Genomic DNA, 18,716 nt, shown 5'->3' with positions numbered 1-18,716 from the left:
GCACACAGTTTGGCTCTGGGATGTCACAGGGGGAAGAGACGTGGACAGATATATGTCCTGGCACCTGTGACTCCCACTTAGCACATCTGCTTTACTTTTCACAGATGTCACCCGCATGGGGACCTCTCCTGGGCCAGGCAGGACCTGCACCAAATGGGGTAAATGCATTGACAGAGGCAAGAGTTTCCTTATTACCGGGGCTGGGGGTCTCCCTGGTGACCTGCCGCTGTCAAACGCAGTTTGGTAAAAGCTTATTGAGAGGCAAGCACCAAAGTGACGGCTCGACCTAAGTGCTAAAATGTCCTACTCTGTTAAAAAACAGAGCTTAATTCACACGCTGAATTTGAAGCACCAGTGGCGTTGCTGGCTTCCCAGGGACAGCAATTGACATGAGTCTTTGTGTCCTGCCATGCAAGGGCCTAGCTTTCTGGTTTAGTTTGCTACAGTTTGCACATACCTCACCCCATCTTCCCCACCCCCCAACAAAAAATTAATCAAGAGATGAAAACTGCCAAACTACAGTGGTCTCAAGGGGTCAGTCACCACAGCTCCTAAGTTGCACAGATCAACCTAGTAATTTCTTTTCATCTGGAAGCTCGAGAGACATTGGTCAGCGGGAGAGGGAAACCAGTAGGAAGAACTTGATGTAAATAGAACAAATGGGGAAAGGATAACGCCCTAAACATGGATCAGTATTAAAAATGTCCAGGGCAGTATTGGTTGGTGCATGTTACTAGGAAAGTATATATTTAAGGTGTACAGTCCCTTTGAAAGGCATACACCTCAAGGTATAGCCATAAGTGAGGATGGTAGTTATTTCTTCATCTTTGATTCAGCACTTAAGAGCTTTGCAGTATACAACATACCTTGAAGACTGGATGTGTACAAGTGTATTCTCTGCAAATGTTGACAAGAGAATTACTGCTGTTAAGTTCATCCTGGCTTTAGAATGCTTAGATATTTATGAGGACTTAATGGTAGAACTGTCCCATCCAAATACCAGGTCGTCACTTGGTATGTCAGAGCACAATGGCATGATGATTGCAGTACCGTTCGTGGTCACAGTTTATGTTACCCGTTTGGTACATTGGTGCCACCAGCATACTGCAAAGGTAAATTATATCAAATTATTACTTTCTCTCAGCAGTCTTGTAGTATAGCTGTAAAGTATAAATCATTTTCACAAAGTTTCCTATTCTGGCTAAACGGTGCACATAAATCTCTGTTCCAGTGTTCACAAGAGGTTGTTGTAGAGATGCCGACAGCCCTTTGCTTTCCAGTGACGCATTGGAACCTCCCCACTCTGTCTTAGAGGTTCTCCCCGGTAAATTATAAATTTTGGTTTGCGATTTTGGTTTTGCTTCCAGTCTCATTTCGCACCAATCGTCTGCTTCATTTCATGTGGCAGGCCCATCAGATCAGAGAAATTACTCATTCCTGGATTGTATCAGAATTTGAATGGGAATAAGACAGAAGTATGCAGGAAGCAAGGACCAGGATCCAGCAGTGCCCTGCTCCCTTTCCTGCCTGCGCCAGGTCAATGCCCCAGCACAGGGTTTGGAGGAGCCGCACGGAGGGGAGCGCTGTCCTGCAGATAAGAAGGTTCATGGCCAACTGTAATACCTGGATTCTGAAAGGCGAACATTACCCAGCACAGCGGGCAAAACTGAGTAGGTTGTAGGTACAGTTACTTCTGCATCTTGTTTCAGCAAGGAGAATCCAGAAGACCATAGCCAACCACATCTAATCCCAGCCCTGCCCTTATATGGGGCTTGGGCAGGTTTTTGGAAAGCAGATACCCTCCGCAGCGCTGCCATTCTTGGCTGCTTCCCCCGTGATGGGTGGGCAGGATCCCGAAGATTATCCTTTTTCTTTTTTTTTTTTTTTTTCTGAGTGAAGTGTAACTTTATTGAATCAGGGAAATCACATTAGAATTACGCTGTAGATGATGTATCCTAGATGGTTAGGTCTTCAGCTACGTAGAGGAATGCTCGGTGAGTCAGCCCTGCAATTTTTGGTGGAGTAGGTCTATTCCGGCGTGTGGGTGTTCGCAGAACAATTACGTAAGTGTCAGGGTAACGAGGAACTTTTGACGTTTCTGGCAGCTTAACTGAGTTCTTTTCAGTCAAAAATATACTAATTGTTGTTCTCTTGCATTAAACACACATCGTTGCCTTAACTGGATTCGGGGGGCATTTTTTTAAGCATCAGTTGTCAGGGCAAGATATTGGAGTGGTTTTATTCTTGAGAAAGCAGGAGATTTTTCACAGTTACAGTGAGACGAACATTTGTGAGCACCGTTTTAAATCATATAAGAGGGTGCGAAAGTTGCTGTGCCATATGCCTGGAATTTACTATGGTAAAGCTAATTACTGCCACTGAATGCAAGGGCCCGTCAGCATTTTCATCATCACACCCACCCTTAACACCTTTTCTCTTTTTATTTTTATGTTTTTTGAGTTTTAGTTTGCCTGACTTTTTGGCTTATATAGTTTTTGGGATAAAGAACAATGATGCAACCTCTAAACTAACCCTTGGAATGCCTTATGGCCTATATTCAAGGTGAGTAGGTTCGGTAGCCCACTGAAGTATGGTGGATTAAATTGCGAGGCAACTGCTTTTCTACATGTATTACACACGGAAAGAAGGAGAACTGGTTTGTTTCCCAAGAGCAAGACACCATAATTAGTCAGACTAGGTCAGTGTCCAAATGGCATTTTCAGAGAAGATTTCTCTCTAAAGATTAGATATGAAAGAAACAAAAGCTGATAGCTGTTTTCTTTCTTATTTGATCCAAGTCATGACCTCCAAACTAGCCAATGGACTTTTTTGATCTGGATAAATATGACATCTTTCAAATGATCACAACCTTGATATACCATCTCTTCGTAACAGGACGAGGGGTAACGGTTTCAAACTGAAAGAGAGTAGATTTAGTCTGGATATTAGGAAGAAGTTCTTTACTGTGAGGGTGGTGAGGCACTGGAACAGGTTGCCCAGGGAGTTGTGGATGCCCCATCCCTGGAAGTGTTCAAGGCCAGGCTGGATGGGGCTTTGAGCAGCCTGGTCTAGTGGGAGGTGTCCCTGCCCAGGGCAGGGGGGTTGGAACAAGATGATGTTTAAGGTCCCTTGCAACCCAAACCATTCTATGATTCTATGATTCTATGCTTCTGTGATTCTTCTACATGGTACAATTAATGAGCCAGGTCACAACTCTGAATGGTGCTGGGCATCCAGCTGACATCCCACACAGTGATTGTCTAGCAACAGGGCATTTGCCCATGGCTCTTGGAGAGTCGACAAAGAGCTGTAGGATGTTTTTCACCTAAAAAAGTATATTTTCTGAAGTCAGTCAGAGAGAAGGTCTCTGTTATGTGCTCTGTGGGTTCAGAGGGAGAACTGAACCAACCAGCTGTGTGGGTGCTTGTCCACACACACCACGTTGGCTGTGTTAGCAAGTCCTTACTGAGACTGGAAGTATGGAAAATGAGGAATCTACCAGTCACAGTATGTGGTGAGGAATCACTGGAATAACCTGTGTTCTTTGGGCTCCAAACAATATGGTTTTGGCCAGGAATTTTCCTAATTAGTGAGGACAGCTTCAGCCTGGATGTTCTGTCTTAATGATATGTACATTATGCCAGCTCAGACTCTTAGCATAAGGGGGTACATTTTATCACTTGTCTCTGAAAATAGCAGACTCAAAGTTTGAATATGAAGTTGCTGCAATCATCCAATTGCTTCTCCAAAACTTAGAAAATTCTGGAGATCTGCAGTGTGAATCCATGGCCTTATATCACTCGCAGCCTGGGGGACTGAAGGGATTCATTGTTCTGGTGTGTGCTGGAGGAATTGCTTAAATCCAATAAGCAAAAACAAAGGGACTCTCAGTGCCTCATATTTCCTCCCCAGGATTTATGCAAAGTAAATAAAGGAACCAAGTCTTCTGCACTGAGTGCTTGGGATGAGAGCACTCTTCACTGTAGCCCAGTGCTTTCAACCACCACCCGTGTCGATTTGTGTAGTTAACTCCAGGAAACTGGAGGCAACTAAGCATGAGTTCTTGCATACCAAGAGCTCTCTATGATCACTGATAAAATTAATGTCTCTTAGATTCAGACACAGACTAATTACTTAGAACCAATTGCTCCCACTCCTTTGAGACTCATTAACAGCACACGTGACGCCTCCACTATGTCAGGTGGACAAGAACTGTTACGCACAGGTAGGGAAAGGTCACCTACCTGCATCATTCAGCTTCACGGCAACTCAGAAACCTACAACAGGATATTTCCTTTGAAGTGTTTTGTTAGCTGGACTTTGGGGTTGTGTTTTTTTTTTTTTCTGAAAACCTACAAAAGTAAATGCATGAATGCTGCATTATTAATTGGTAAAGCTAAGAGATACGTTGCTGTGGGAAAATGCTGATTATAGTCTGCTAATTGCCATATGCACACCTGTCTGTCTCTATTGAATATTGCTTTATTCAACCACTTTCATGCTATTTATCTCATCTGAGTAAGATGATCAGTATTCTTGAGCTGGAGACTGGACCGGAAACAAACAGAACAGTAAGTATTGGGGTTTTAGTGGCGAGGCAACTGTAAATTGACCCAATTCCCTTCACCAGTATGGTCCACAACAAATAGCAGCTGTAACATTAAAATACTATCAAGAAACAGTAGGAAAATTCATAGCCATTAGAATAACAGCAGTCTGTGCTGTGAAAACCATTTTAGGTGTAGCGCTCACCTGCCTGTAGGCCGTGTTACAGCAGTTTTTCAAGCTAGGTTGGCTGACATAGTAAGGCAAAAGTAGTGCCTGGAATAGGACCCATGATGTTGATTGTCTCTTTGCTCTTACAAGCATAGCCCATATTGATTTTGCAACTGATTCCCCGCAAAAATATATTGCATATTACTTTAGAAGGCAAATGAGGCCAAAATTGCAGAGAAATTAAGCAAGGGCTTTTTATTCTCAGGGCTTGGAATTGATCAGTCGCTTTGATCATCCATTAGGCTGGATTCAGCACATTGCCTTTCAAAAGAAGGGCGAAGTGAACTTCTGACCATAGAGACAGTAGAAATGAGAAGGGAAAAACAAGCCAGAAGGATCAGGTCCAGCTGTGGCAAGGCGAGCTCCAAGCAGGGGTTACAAGTAAGGTGAAGGTGACCCGAAAACCTCCTCTATTCCAACAGCTGCCCTGTGGATCTGTGCAGCTCCAGCCCTGTGCCCTTTGTCTCCTTTCCTCCCAAATTCCCATCTGACCTTCATACTCAGGCTTCAAAAACGTGTGAACTGCCTACATTCACTGTGGGTTGAAGAGTTTGCCTGTGAGCAATTCCTGGCCATCTGATGTGTGTCCTACATGCACTGTTGTGAAGCACACTGATGCAGGGGCTACATGGGCCAGCGAGGAGGGAACCAAGCATTTGCTGAGGTTTTTTTTGCCTAAGGCCACCCCTTAGGGTAAGAACCTGTTTGGGAGCAGCCAGGAGACTTTTTGCTTGCTCAGGATGGGGGTTATGAACTGTGGCTGAGGTCAGGGAGGAAGGAGTGAGGTCTAGACAAAATGGGGCCACTGAAGCTGAGATAACAGCCCTCCATGAAACTCGCTCTCTAAGAACAGGCTGCCCACCTAGTCCAGTTTCTGAGCTCTTCTTACCGGCATGAGGAGAAAACACCTTAGCTGACGTATTCTTAGATAGAGACTGATTTCTTTAGCTCTTCATAAGCTGCCCAGCAAGGGCATCTGTTGAAACACAAGGTGTCTATTTTCATTTCTGCTGTTGGGTGAGAGGGCACCTCACACTTCTCTGTGGGCATTGTCTAGTTCACTTTCAGAGGAAGTACAAAATGCTTCTTGAGAAGTGGCAGGGAGGATTTTGTTCTCTGACTCCTTTCCTTCCCTCAGGTCTGAAGAAGGGTTTCTAGGAAGCAATTTGTGGGGTTTTTTTAGAGGACATAGAACTTCTAGGAACCTACAGTCAGAATGTACTTTGAAGAGAAAAGATGGGTGTATCATTTCAGAGGAATCAAAATGAATTCCTGAGATCTGTATGTCAAATATTTCCTCCAGGGTTTTTCTTAGCATGAGGTCCATGTTCTTCTGAAATTTCCCAGGTGTGTTCAGGGCTTTCATAGGAACATTTGGGCTATATTTGCTATGGAGTGGCCCTGGGACCAGAGGGAATTTTACCTTCCAAGAATCAACTTCAGCTGAAGCAACCCAAAGTTCATGTCAAAATATTTTTTTTTTGGCCCTGCTGTCAGTGACATTTGTGAATGATGGAAAACCATCCATATGGCTAAACAGACTATCTCCACTCCCCCACAAGTAGTGACTTAGAGGATGAAAGTAATATTCATCCTGATCATCTGTTTTGTAACAGGATATTTATCTCAAGCTTTCAAGAATGTCGTTATTATTGGGGGAGGATTTGTAACAGATTATTGATGCTGGGAAGTGGGTAAGCCTGAGGGAAGGAAACCTGCTTGAACCCCACCAGCCCTGCTGTTGCCCTGAAAGAAGGGCTGTGGGCCCGTGATAATAAGATAATACCAGGAGAAGGAAGCATTCTCACCGTGGCCAATTAGGAGTCCAAGGAGACTAAGTGTGGTTTGAAAAATGGTAGGACCCTGAAAGGGGGAATGTCGACGACACATCGAAAGCATGTGAAGAGAGGACAGGGACTAGGGACAAGGCTGTATATCTGTTTCTGTGAGCACATCCTTGAAAGCTAATCCCATTGCGCTGCAGGGAGGCTGGCAGTGCAGGAGCCTGAATCTCAGCTCTGGGACTCTGGTCCAGTTAAGCAAATAGCACGGTTCTGATTGATACTAGCCCAGAGTATGGCTCAGTGTTTGTGGCTGCCTAAAAACGACCTAATTTAAACTCCATTTCTGAACTAAGGAGCATGAAAATTTCAAAGCTTTTTGCTTCCAGTCAGGACTTCCAGGGGTGGTATTAATAGCTTTGGTGAACTGTACTTCATTGATTTAAAGCACCTGCGCTTCTGAAAGTCAGGATTTTATCAATTTTTTATCACTTACACAGGAAGCAGTGCTAGGCTTAATGCTATTTATCCAGCTGGACATATTGACTTTGACTTAGGAGATCAAAGCATTTGGGTTAGGGATTGTGTAACATCTTCCTATAAGAACTGTCAGGGGTAAATTTACCAAAGCCTGAAGCTTTGATTGATGATCATTTTGCATGAGTGTTCAGCATCAGGAAGCATACAATAGACCCTTTCTCTTAATGGAGCTGCGCACCGTGGCACCTTTAAACATACATATTTTGAAATACGTTTCATCACCTCCTGGAACATAACAGTACACAAAACCCTGGAGGTACGCTTGAAAGTGACCTTTCCTTGGGTGCCAACAAGGTGACCCAGGACCCTTTAAGATGCAGCTTGCTGTAGTGCAAATTGGGAGACAGTAAAGAGAATAACTTATTTGTCTTTTTTTTCTCTTTTTGCCCTTTTTTTTTTCTTTTTGTCCTTTTTATTTTTCCTTTTGCCATTTTAATAACAGCATTTCCCAATAGGTAGGAGCCTGGGAAGCGCTAGCTCAGGAGCTCAGAGATTCAGTCTTTTGCTCCGGTGAGTCCTCCTTGCAGCAGTGCAGGCAAGAGCACAGTCTGGCAGATAGAGCAAGACCTTCCTCCCAGGCTAGATAAAAGAGACTTGACTTCTTGTCCCAGCTTATGGCAAGACATATCACCGTCTGTGAACCGACTTCCCCCATCTATTTATATGTGAAGGGTACAAAATTGACTTGTTAAACACTTTGGCATCTTATATCAGCAATTATTGAGGGTTTATTCACATCTTCTAACTTTTAAAAGGTAAGACCTGGCCCCCTTCACTAGGGTGATGGGGAGAGACTCCACAGAGAAGGGCTCAGCAGGGGATCCTAGTTTAGGGGCATTAGCTTCCCCCCAACAGAGACTACCTTCTATTGCTGGCTATAAAGGGAGCCACAGAGAGTAATCTCCTGCTGCTGTCTCAAATGAAGCTGTGTAAAATATCTGTCCCAGCCTCAGGGGGATTAAAATTATAGCGGTCCCCTCATCACAGGTGTTGTCAGCATGGACGTACTTTTTGTATAGTTGCTCTTGCTGCAGTGGTAAGGGGCACGTACAGAATTAAAATAGATGAAATCTGGCAGACGGTTGTCTGAGTTTTTCCTCTCAACGTAAAATTAAAACCCAGCAAGTTGTATAGCATTGTACTGGCCCCGTTACTATCCACCCATGGGTTTGAAAGCCATGCCGAGCTTTGATCTGCTCTGAAAATTACTGCCGCTGTACAAGACCGTGCAGACTATGCCCAAAAGATGGGCCAGCCCCACTTTGGGTATCTTTGTAGCTGTGCCCTGCGGGTCTGCCCCCGGGGCTGAGCGTGGCTGCAGGGAGCCGTGCTGGCCAGCACTTGCCCAGGACTCGGGCATCTGCAGCCAGATTGCTCCTACCCAGAGCAGCAAGGGCATTTTGAGTAAAGGGGCTTGTCGCTGCCGCCGCCGCCGTTTTGTCTGCTAGTGGTAGCCTTTGTCCTGAGCGTGCTGCTGCAGACAGAGGTCTCCTGTCCTGCAGAAGGGTGGCAGTTTGAAACTGTTCTGTGGGCTTTTCCTTTCTTTTCCCTTTCTTTTTTTCTTTTTAGCTACAAACAAACAAACAAAACCTAAATATTTGGAGTGCGGATTTTATGGCTCAAGGACTCAGGATGATTAAAAGCAGGAGCTGTACAGGGACATCCAGAAATGATTGTTTTTAACAAGACAGGAACTTTGTCTGAAAACAGGATGACCTGCTGCAAAAGACGCCAACAAATCCCCATAGAGCTTCAGAAAAAACAAGCAGGCGCCTGAGTGTGCTTTAAAAAAAAAAAAAAAATCCTGCCTAGTAATAAAAAGGGATGTGAGGGTAAACAGGAAAAGAGCACTCCACACTGCAAGCAGCCCGGAGGAGGAAAGGCTGGGAAGAGCGCTGATCTGAAAACCTGATATGGAAACTGAAGGGAAAGATTTCTTAATATTCCCCAGGACAAACTCCCTGTGAAAACACAGCCTCAATGCATCTTTGAGCCGCAGTTGCCTACTAGCTCCCATGTGCCTTTATACCCGTAGCATGAAGGGTTTGGGAGGGTAGCACAGGCTCCGCAGGTTTTGTTGGCTGGCTTCCATGGCTGTAAAGAAGCGTCGTTTCAGACTTGCATGAATTACAGGCTTAAGAGACATTTCTACTGCGTAACTGTATTTCCTGACGATGAAGTTACACTGCAGTACGGTTCATTCTCCCCATTTTAGTGTGAATCTCATGGCGTGTGTTGTTTTCCACTAAGCCCTAACTCCTTCAAGTTTTGCAATTTAATGACTATCTTGGTTTTCATGCATCCGAATCAAGTCTTTCTAGCCTTCACGCCTAAGAAAGAAAATCTTGAAATCATAAAGGCAGCTTATCATAAATGTGTAGACCGAAAATCCTATTATTGCTATTTTCTGATGGTCAATTTTAAAATCAAATACTATTTTGAGGAATTAGGGTATTGACATTTAGGCTTGATCATGTTGACAACCGCTGACAGAATAGCTGGCAGAATATGCAGACTCAAATACTAAGCAGGTTTCCCGTTGCAACCCATCAGTCAGACCCCCGGGGCGATAAACACCATGGGATATGTGTGCAGCATCACGCCCAGCACCGACAAAATCCTTTATAGCAGGTTTCTCCTTGGTGCTGCTTCAAAGTCAAACGCTTCCTCAGACCTCAAATAACAACTTATCACAGCTTGTGTTCACACGCGGACAGAAACGGATTCAGCAGGACGTAAAATTCCCTGACAGTAAAAGGTTCATCCTCTCAAATGTAGGGCCTGGCCTGTACCAAAAGGCGGGCGAGTGGTTTGGGTTGGCATCAGCGGTTTGGCTTTGTGTTGGGGCTTTTGGCGCGGAGGTGGCTCCCCCCTGGGCACCAGAGAGCTCCGCGCAGTCGGCTCGGTGGCCGCAGGGATGCTCCTGGCCTCGCCCAAAGAGCACAGCTTTTCTGGTTTGGTGGCTCCTGTGGCAAACGCTGCAGTTCAGACGAACACCTATGGCCTTACAGGCAGTGATGGGAGTTACAGGGAGGCTGTTGGATTGCTTTCCCTGGATGCAGCCCTAATTCCCAGAGATGCACGTCTGGTGCTCCTTTACCAGCCCTGGTCTGGGAGCGCCTCCGTGTCCCTCCGTACCAGGCTGCCTTCCAGAGAGGCTCCGGTTTTTGGGTGGGGGTGGAGCAGGGGAGGAAGATTTGTTTGTGAGCTCTACAGATAATGGAAAAGACATTAGTCTCCACCCTCTTCTGGGTATTGCTTTAAGGTTGACAGAGAACAGCTTCTCCTGGCCCAGGAGGAGGATGGGCGCTGGGGAGTGCTGGGCGCAGGGCCTGCCCTGAAGTTGTCACCTCAGACTGGGGGCCCAGCTCTGCCGCCGGTCACGGGGGCGATGGCTACCCCTGCACACTTTTTTGGACCCTGAACCTGACACAACACTCTTCCCGCTCGGGAGCTGTTTGGCTTCCATTTGCGATCAGTTCACCTGCTCCATTGGGTTTGGCACCTGCTTTCTCAGGCAGCCCAGTACCTCGGGCACGGGTTTTTATTCATTCATTCTTTAATTACAAAACGGACACGTGGTTTTTTTCTTTGCTTTAGTACATGAAAGGTGATTTGCTACTATTAACGTATGTGACTGCCCATAGATCAAACACTTGGCCTGCAACACCCCTCATCACTGCACTACTTGAGATTAAGAATTACATAGTAGACACTATGATCAGAGAAATTTCCAATTTCCGAGAAATGAAATTAAAACTGAATTAATTTTTTATCTCATCAAGGTGGATAGAAATACCAGCTGCTTAGTCCACCAGTTACCGAATTATCTGATCCTCACACACACGCTCACAGGGACACAAACAACTGTAGCAGCACACTTTGGTTTGCCTCTATAGCTTCCAAACTCACTATGGACACAGAAGACAAGACCTACTTGCAGGGTGTAGATAAGGGTGTCTGTGAAAGGATCCTGAGAATTTTATTCTTACAAGAGGTTCTTGTCCTCCTCGGACAAGCAAAGGCATGATATCATTTATATTGGTCTAAGAAAAATTAATTCTGAGTAGACATGTCAAGGTGGTGACGGCTTGATTTAAAACAGTTTGTAAAATAAGTGTGCAAGATACAATCATAGAATCATGGACTTGTCAGGGTTGGAAGGCACATTAAGATCATCTAGTTCCAACCCCCCTGCCGTGGGCAGGGACACCTCCCACTAGATCAGGTTGCTCAGAGCCCCATCCAGCCTGGCCTTAAAAACTTCCAGGGATGGGGCTTCCACAGCTTCTCTGGGTAACCTATTCCAGTGTCTCACCACCCTCATGGTGAAGAACTTCTTCCTAACATCCAGTCTGAATCGTCCCATCTCTAGTTTTAATCCATTCCCTCTAGTCCTACCATCACCCAACATCCTAAAAAGTCCCTCACCAGCTTTCTTGTAGGCCCCCTTAAGATACTTAAATACATCACTGGGGCAGGGGTTAAAGTTAATTCCTTCTCCGTAAGCAAGAGATGCTTTAAACTCTGCCTTAAGATAAATATAGATTGGGTAAGATGTCCCAGGTCCCAAATTTGTCTCACAAACTGCCAAAGGAGCACAGCAGAAGCAGCGCCACTGGAGATCTAACATGGCAAAAAGTGTTTCATTTACGTTAAGAAATGGTGAGTTCAGGGCAGCTGCTTAGATTTCTGCAAATATATTTTTTTCCATAGCTCTGTCTTAAGTAAGAGGTTGTGGCTTCTCTTTATCACTTTTTATTTGGACAGTAGATCTTATGAGACGCTTTTTTTTTGCATGTGCATTTGAGGACATTTTAACTCTTGCAAATGAATTGTTCACCTCAGCCTCTTGGAAGGGAGTCATGGAGGACCGATACCATTAGCGTAGGATAACTTTTAGTCCATTCACTCTTTAATGGGCTATGAAATAATTGGCTATTTTGGTGCTGCCCGGTGGGTTCTCCAGCTTGGCCCAGTATTGCTCCCTCAGTGGCTGCCATGCCTGCACCCTGCAAGCGCCTGGAAGCACAGACCTTCTTCGCTGACAAAAAAAGCCATTCAAACCAGACATTTTGCTGCAAAAGGCTCACTGTTTTGGGTAGTGAAAACACAGCCTATTGACAACACCACCCTCTCTCCAGGGGGATGCTGCTATTTGCAGCAGGAGGGTGGTGCTGCGCGTGGCGAGGTGCAGCCCAATGCTGGTGTCCCCAGCAGGGCACGGTCATGGCCACCACTGGCCCCTGAGGTGGCTGCAGGGAGGTGTCTCCTAGAGAGAAGACAGTGGGGAAGAGAAGAAAGGGGAGGCAGGGTGTGATTAGGGTTTGGGGAAAGTGGCTATTATTTAAGCTATTTAAGCACCAGGCCAAGGCTGGCAGGGACCTCTGGAGACCATTCAGTCCAAGCCCCCTGCTCAGAGCAGGGTCAGCCAGAGCAGGTTTCCCAGGGCCAGATTCTGCACCTCTAGCTGTCAGCGGTGCAGAAGCAAGCCTGAAGTTTGAAGCCTTGAAGCCAGAAGTTTGGCATAGCGCAGTTTACGCCAAACATAGCACAGCTTATGCCAAACTCGTGCTGAGAGGTTCTGAGCTACGAGGGATGATGCTCTGAAAAGATCATTTCAACGAAGCTCTTTTTCTTTGTATTCCAACTAGTCACAGATTATTTTTTCTTCTCGCTCCAGATATTATTTTGCATCATCCTTGCCATATGGAAGAAAGGAATGATGCCGTTCTGATCTGCTGCCATAAAAATATGAAAAGTTGTTTGTGTGATCTTCAGAGTAGATTAGAACTGGGAATTTCCACTTTGGGGCGATTTTCAACATGTTGAAATTTGTTTTCCTTTCAATCTAGACAAGCTACAGTAGTGTCAAGTTTTCCTACAAATTAGAAATCCTGTCACAAATAGATTTGTAAAATGTTTTATTAATCTTCATGAACAGTGCTTCAAAGCAAGATGTTCTTTGGTAACTTCCTTTTGTTATTTTAGATAATTTGATTTTTAAAAGTAAAATTTGATATTTTTGGCCATCTAGATTCTCAAAACATTTAATGAGGAAGAACACTCAGTCAGCACCAGCATCGTTGGTCCCTCTGAAGTCCTCATTGACTTCTGTGAACAGAACATGACAAAAACACAAGTGCTTTTAGCAAGCCCAATGTCGAAGCATGCTATTTAGCACAAGGAGTTAAAAAAGAAATTCTGTGGAGATGGGAGCTGTGGGTAAGCGTCTCTCCAGTGATACATGTCCCTTGTGATCAGTTATACCCGAGTTGTGAGGCGTGATGATAGAGCAGCCAGTGCAGGGGTTACTATGAGGAGCAGCTGAGGGAACGGGGGTTGTTCAGGCTGGAGAACAGAAGGCGGAGGGGAGACCTCATTGCTCTCTACAACTACCTGAGAGAAGGTTGTGGAGAGGTGGGTGGGGGTCAGTCTCTTCTCCCAAGTAACAGGCAATAGAACAAGAAGAAATGGCCTCAAGTTGTGCCAGGGGAGGTTTAGATTGGATATTAGGAAAAACTTTTTCACTGAAAGGGTTATTGAACATTGGAACAGGCTGCCCAGGGAAGTGGTGGAGTTGCCATCCCTGGAAGTATTTAAAAGATGGGTAGATGTGGTGCTTAGGGACATGGTTTAGTGGTGGTTTTGGTTTTTTAGGTTGATGGTTGTACTCGATGATCTTAAAGATCCCTTCCAACCTAGATGATTCTATGATTCTATGGTAAGTATCTGTTTTTCCTAACATTATAAAACGACGTATGGATTTCCTTTACAGGAGGTTGGCTACTCCTGGTAATGGTAATAATACAGACAACACAGGTACAACTCCTCTTAATTCTCACAGAGGCTTTAGGTATCACTGTTTTACCTTGTCAGCACTCTGGTTTCTGAAGAGACACGTTGGCTGCAGTGGCAGTGAGACAGTGCTCCCCAGGCAGGTTCCCTGCTCCAGCTAATAAATCCTCTGGGAGCTGGGCTGGTAGCGCAGTGCAGTGCAGTGCACTGGCACTTAGGTGGCTTGAAGAAGAGCTGGCCCGGCTGTAGGGTTCATGCTCCAACAGAGCCACACCGGAGACAGCCTGGGTCTCTCTGCCCCATGCCCTGGCCACTTTTCCATGTCGGGAGGTGGTGCACTGGCATCCCATCCAGCTCTGCCTAGAACTGACGGGTTTGAGATTAGCCCCGCGGGGACACAGCCTTCCTAATTCTTGCCTGATGTGGCTCTGGAAGCAGTACAGGTATGTCTGTGTGGGCTTCCCCAGAGCCAGCAATCCCGTCTGGTTTGAGCTGTCGTCCCAATGGCTCTGTCTGCTCCCCAGACGGCTCAGTAACTCAGACACTAGAATAGAAACGGGCTCGGGGAGACCAACTGGCGTCGTTATACCTCTGTAAGAATTAGACTAGTTCATTACTCTTACGAGGGCACTTACAGTACAGGGGAGATTGGACTTCGCATCACTGCATTTATATTCTGTGCCCTGGATTGTGCCATCCCAGTCCCACATGGGGATGGCTCCTTACCCCTCCCCATCTTCATTTCTTAATCAGACATAAGCAATGCAATGCTGAAAGGTGCAAAGCAAAATGTAAAGTGATTTATTAGGATACATTATACCAGAGCTCAAAAACAACTTACTTACTTAACAAAAAGAAAAACAACAAACAACATGGAACTGTATCCACATGTATTTTGGATAAGAGTTTGCACAGAACGAGTTTCTGAGGCATTTGACATACGAAGTGCACCTTATGGCCTTCCCTGGTGTGAAATTCAGAACATTTTCAAAGTTTCTCGGCACTGCAGATGGCAAGTTACTGTTGACTAGACGAAGAGATGCCACAAGTGGGAAGTGATAGATGAGGAGACAAGGACAGCTCTAGGGGCGCAGACGGATGCATCTCCACTGCAGCGCAGGGACAGACGTATCATGTTCAGTCCAAAATTGCTTGTAACTTGTTATTGTTGTCCAGTGTCACCACTGAGTGAAGTAAAGCCAAACTGATTACTTACACAGTCTCCAGTCCTTTTCCTGTAGTCTGAATCTATACATCATAGCTCCAGGCTAAATCATATGTATTAGGGACGAACATAAAATAGCTACAGAGCTCAGAAGTGCAGATGACTGGGGAACTGTATGTTAATGAGATAAAAATTGTATTTTTCCTCCCAAATGCAAAGGGACTATTTAAAGAGGAGAATTTTCCTTGGGGGAAAGACCGCTTCTGAGGGTTTTTTTTCCCGTTGTTTTTCAGCATCATTCCAGCCCAGCCAAATACACCAAGCTACCAGGAACAGGTCAGTATCACCCGTGAGTGTTGCGGGAGCTGCTGGGGAAGGGGAGGAAGACGGTCAGGGATGAGTTGCTGGGGGAGATACCTGGGGCTTTGGCAGGGTGTTGAGCTAACTCCTGAAGAAAACCAAGCAGAGTCCAACCGGAGTTGACAGCTGCTGCATGAGGGGGAGGAGGAGACAGGGTTGGATTCACTTTCCCAAAAATTATCCTGTGGTAAAAGAGGACCGTTAACTATAAGGACAAAAGAAATATAAGGAACAAGTGGAGAAAATGCTTAGTAAGGGACAGAAAAGCCCAGGCCTTTTCATGGTCCGCTGACTCCCTTGCCAAGCAGCTGTGTCCTGCAGCTGATGGATAATCCTAGACCAGGAACAGCCAGCCGGGGAAGGCATTTCATGAGTGGCATGTATACGAGGCAGTACTTCACCTCCAAGCCTTGGTGAAGGAAAGAGAGCAGAGATAATGTCCTGGTGGGTAGTGACAGGCAATAGATGTGATGTTCTTTCATCATGCTTGTTTATGGTGTGGCAGCTGGGCTGAACACATGCATTTATATTGCTTTGCACGGTGTGTGAGTGCTCAGCAAACAGAGGCAGGTATCTGAAAACAAGGTATTAATAAAGGCTGCAGATCAAGAGCACAGTGAACTGAACCTGATCACAAATAGGCTTTAATATTGCACGCCAGGGCAGGAACTCCCGCACTAAAGCAAAGAAGGGGTTTGAACACATGGGCTGCTGGCTTCATGCACTCTAGCAGGGACCACCACACTGATGTTTATAAACCACCCTAGAAGGGGTCTGAGAATAGGACAGGGGCTCAGCAAGGGCAGTCTAGTTCTCCAACAACACACTGCAGTTGAATTTAGGGGGTGAGGTGACTGAGCTGGGCTTGGGCCACCCAGCAGCAGTCCAAACCTGGCCAGTCGTGCCGGACTACACACCTGTGTAGACCTGGCTGCAGCAAAATACTCCATCGGGACTACCACAGCTTGGGCAGCCTTTGCTGGTGGGACGTTCTGAAGACAGTAGAAGAAAAACAAGGTGGAGAAGCAGGGCAAGCAAGGAGGAGAGATTTCAGACTCTTCTGTAAAGAACCCAAACTATAGCAAAGCATCTGGAAACATGCTTCCTGAGAGCAAACTGTTGCACGTGAAATGCTATGTTATGATAGGGAGGTGAAGAAAAAAGAATCCATGACTTTACAGATGAATGACCAAAGTGCCGACATGAGAAAATGAGCTCTTGGTTTGCCATAAAAAAGCGTTTGTTAAGCTTTCAAGCGTTGAGCAACAGGAATGTAAAACCTCTTTCGGTTTGGTGGCAAGAGGCAGCTGAGAAGTAGGAGTACTTGCCTGTATTAAAAATTGACTTTTGCTAGGCTGGTGTTCCTGACAGGTTACACCTGCTTCCCACCCCATGCCTTGCTGCCACTCTGTCTGGAGCAACGTGCTCTCAACAATAGCTGGTGGCTGGAAGGTACAGCGTGTGCTGCACTGCTCATTTCCCCTTCCTCCCAGCCTGATTGTTATTGCAGCAGTCGGGAGCAAGAAGGGCTCTTTAACACCATTAAACTGTGAGAAACTGCGGCTGTGACAGTGAGGGTCTGACTTCACGCAATACGAAGTTGCAGAAAAATATTTAAAGAGGGAAGATGCCTTCCTGTAAGTACTTTGTACTGTAAAGCATATATATACACAAACACTCACATGCACATGCATCCGGGAGGAGGTGTGTGTCCATGGGGGGAAATCCTGCCTGCACCCAAGTCGATGACAAAAATTCCCACCGACCTTGGCAGGGCAGGGCTTCAGCAACCGTCTGTGCGTGTGGTGGGACATTGTGCAAGCGTTCAGGCACACGGCGAGCGCGTTTACTCAGTCACTCATGGGGGTGGCAGCCCATGCTAGCAACGAGCTGAAAAACAGCTGGGGAGCGAGGGCTCGTCCTCTAGACAAGCCCCACGGGCCGGCAGCAGGACCTCCCCGTGGCGTCATGTCTTTCTGCCTCACGTCTGAGCTGGAGCAGCTTTGTCTGCCTGCGAATCACGAGAGCATTCCCAGGCAGTGACCTTGCCTACCACAAGGGACTGGCCAGGGGTCTTCTGTTGCTTGTTTGGTTTTGGCTTGGGGGCTTTTTCTTGGTTTGGTTGCTCCCTTGTTTGTTTGTCTTTTTAACATTTGTTCGGATTAGTCTAAATATTGGTGAACTGCTTTCATTTACTCTGCTCCCAAAATAGGTAGGATAGTTTTCAAGGGTCGCTTAGAAGGGCCAACAGGCCCTTGGGTAACCCTAATCCTACATTCGGTGATTTCATCCAGTTTATTTTACCCTTGGCTCTGCCTTTGGTGAGGCAGACATTCAAGAAACCTACTTCTACAACTGACTTTAGTGGTTACTGTCTTGAAAACTACTATGTTAAGGTTGATTATAATTCTATTCCAGTGATTTTTTTTCAACTATTTTGAATTTGTGCAGCTCTAAGCATCTTTCAGTGATAATATACATGGAAATTTAAGATCCTAGCATAATGAATATAAATCTTGTTTTCCTTAGATACCTTTTGGAGATCCATTAAAAGTAATTTAGGGGCCCAAGGTTTAAAGACCTGCTCTAGTATGTTTAGCTATAACTTGCCAAAACTTAAGTGGCCCTTTTCACATCAATCCCCGTGGATTCCTCTTTTCACATCAATCCCCCCCCCATGCAGTGGGCCAGCCACCTGATTTTATTAACGTAAATGTGTATTGTATTTATGGATTCCTCCAGTTCATCACTATAATTTTGTAATAGCTGGAGTCTCATTTTGTCTGTCCTTCTCTGTCACCGCAAGCATCACAAACCAGCATCACCATATGTGACAAGCACTTACCTTCCACCTTCATCCTGACCACACACCACCCAGCCAGGATCTTCTGTGGGGCACAGAATTAGGTGATTCCCAAATTCAGAGCTGTGATTCCTGCAGGAAAGCACTATGTATCCATGCCTGGGACCAGATTTGGGGCAGTATGCCAAGTTCTTTTAAGAATTTGGCCCTAACTGTAATTACCATAGCTGATGGTTGCCTGCTTCTGAAAATCTGTTGCAATGTTACGGGTGCTGAACATTCAGAAAATCTGGTGATAAAGACCAGCCAGTCGGTGGAGAGCTGCCTTGGTTCGAGGGTGACGTGAGGGACAGCAGAGCAGGGGCCAGAGCTGCTAGTAAAGGAAAGCAGAAATGAGTTCAGAGCAATAGACAGTGTCTGTTCAAGATTACAAATACCTGGCGAGACCAAACCAAACCAGGAGTATTACTAACAAATGTCAAGCATACTTATT

General features: G+C 45.7%; 1 long non-coding RNA gene across 1 annotated transcript; it reads right to left on the bottom strand.

Annotated features, from left to right (window-relative positions):
* Positions 1-14,881: 14,881 nt before the first annotated feature.
* On the bottom strand, positions 14,882-18,443 carry LOC128903903 (uncharacterized). The gene is made up of 3 exons (XR_008464295.1): positions 18,266-18,443; positions 15,478-15,602; positions 14,882-15,079 (listed from the first exon to the last, which is right to left on the bottom strand). It is a non-coding gene; the product is annotated as an uncharacterized LOC128903903 (long non-coding RNA).
* Between the last annotated feature and the right edge of the window lie 273 nt (positions 18,444-18,716).

The sequence above is a fragment of the Rissa tridactyla genome, chromosome 1 (assembly GCF_028500815.1).
Source record: "Rissa tridactyla isolate bRisTri1 chromosome 1, bRisTri1.patW.cur.20221130, whole genome shotgun sequence".
In the NCBI taxonomy this organism is placed as follows: domain Eukaryota; kingdom Metazoa; phylum Chordata; class Aves; order Charadriiformes; family Laridae; genus Rissa; species Rissa tridactyla.
Note: the sequence above shows the minus strand (reverse complement) of the source record. Positions and strands in the feature narration are given on the sequence as shown.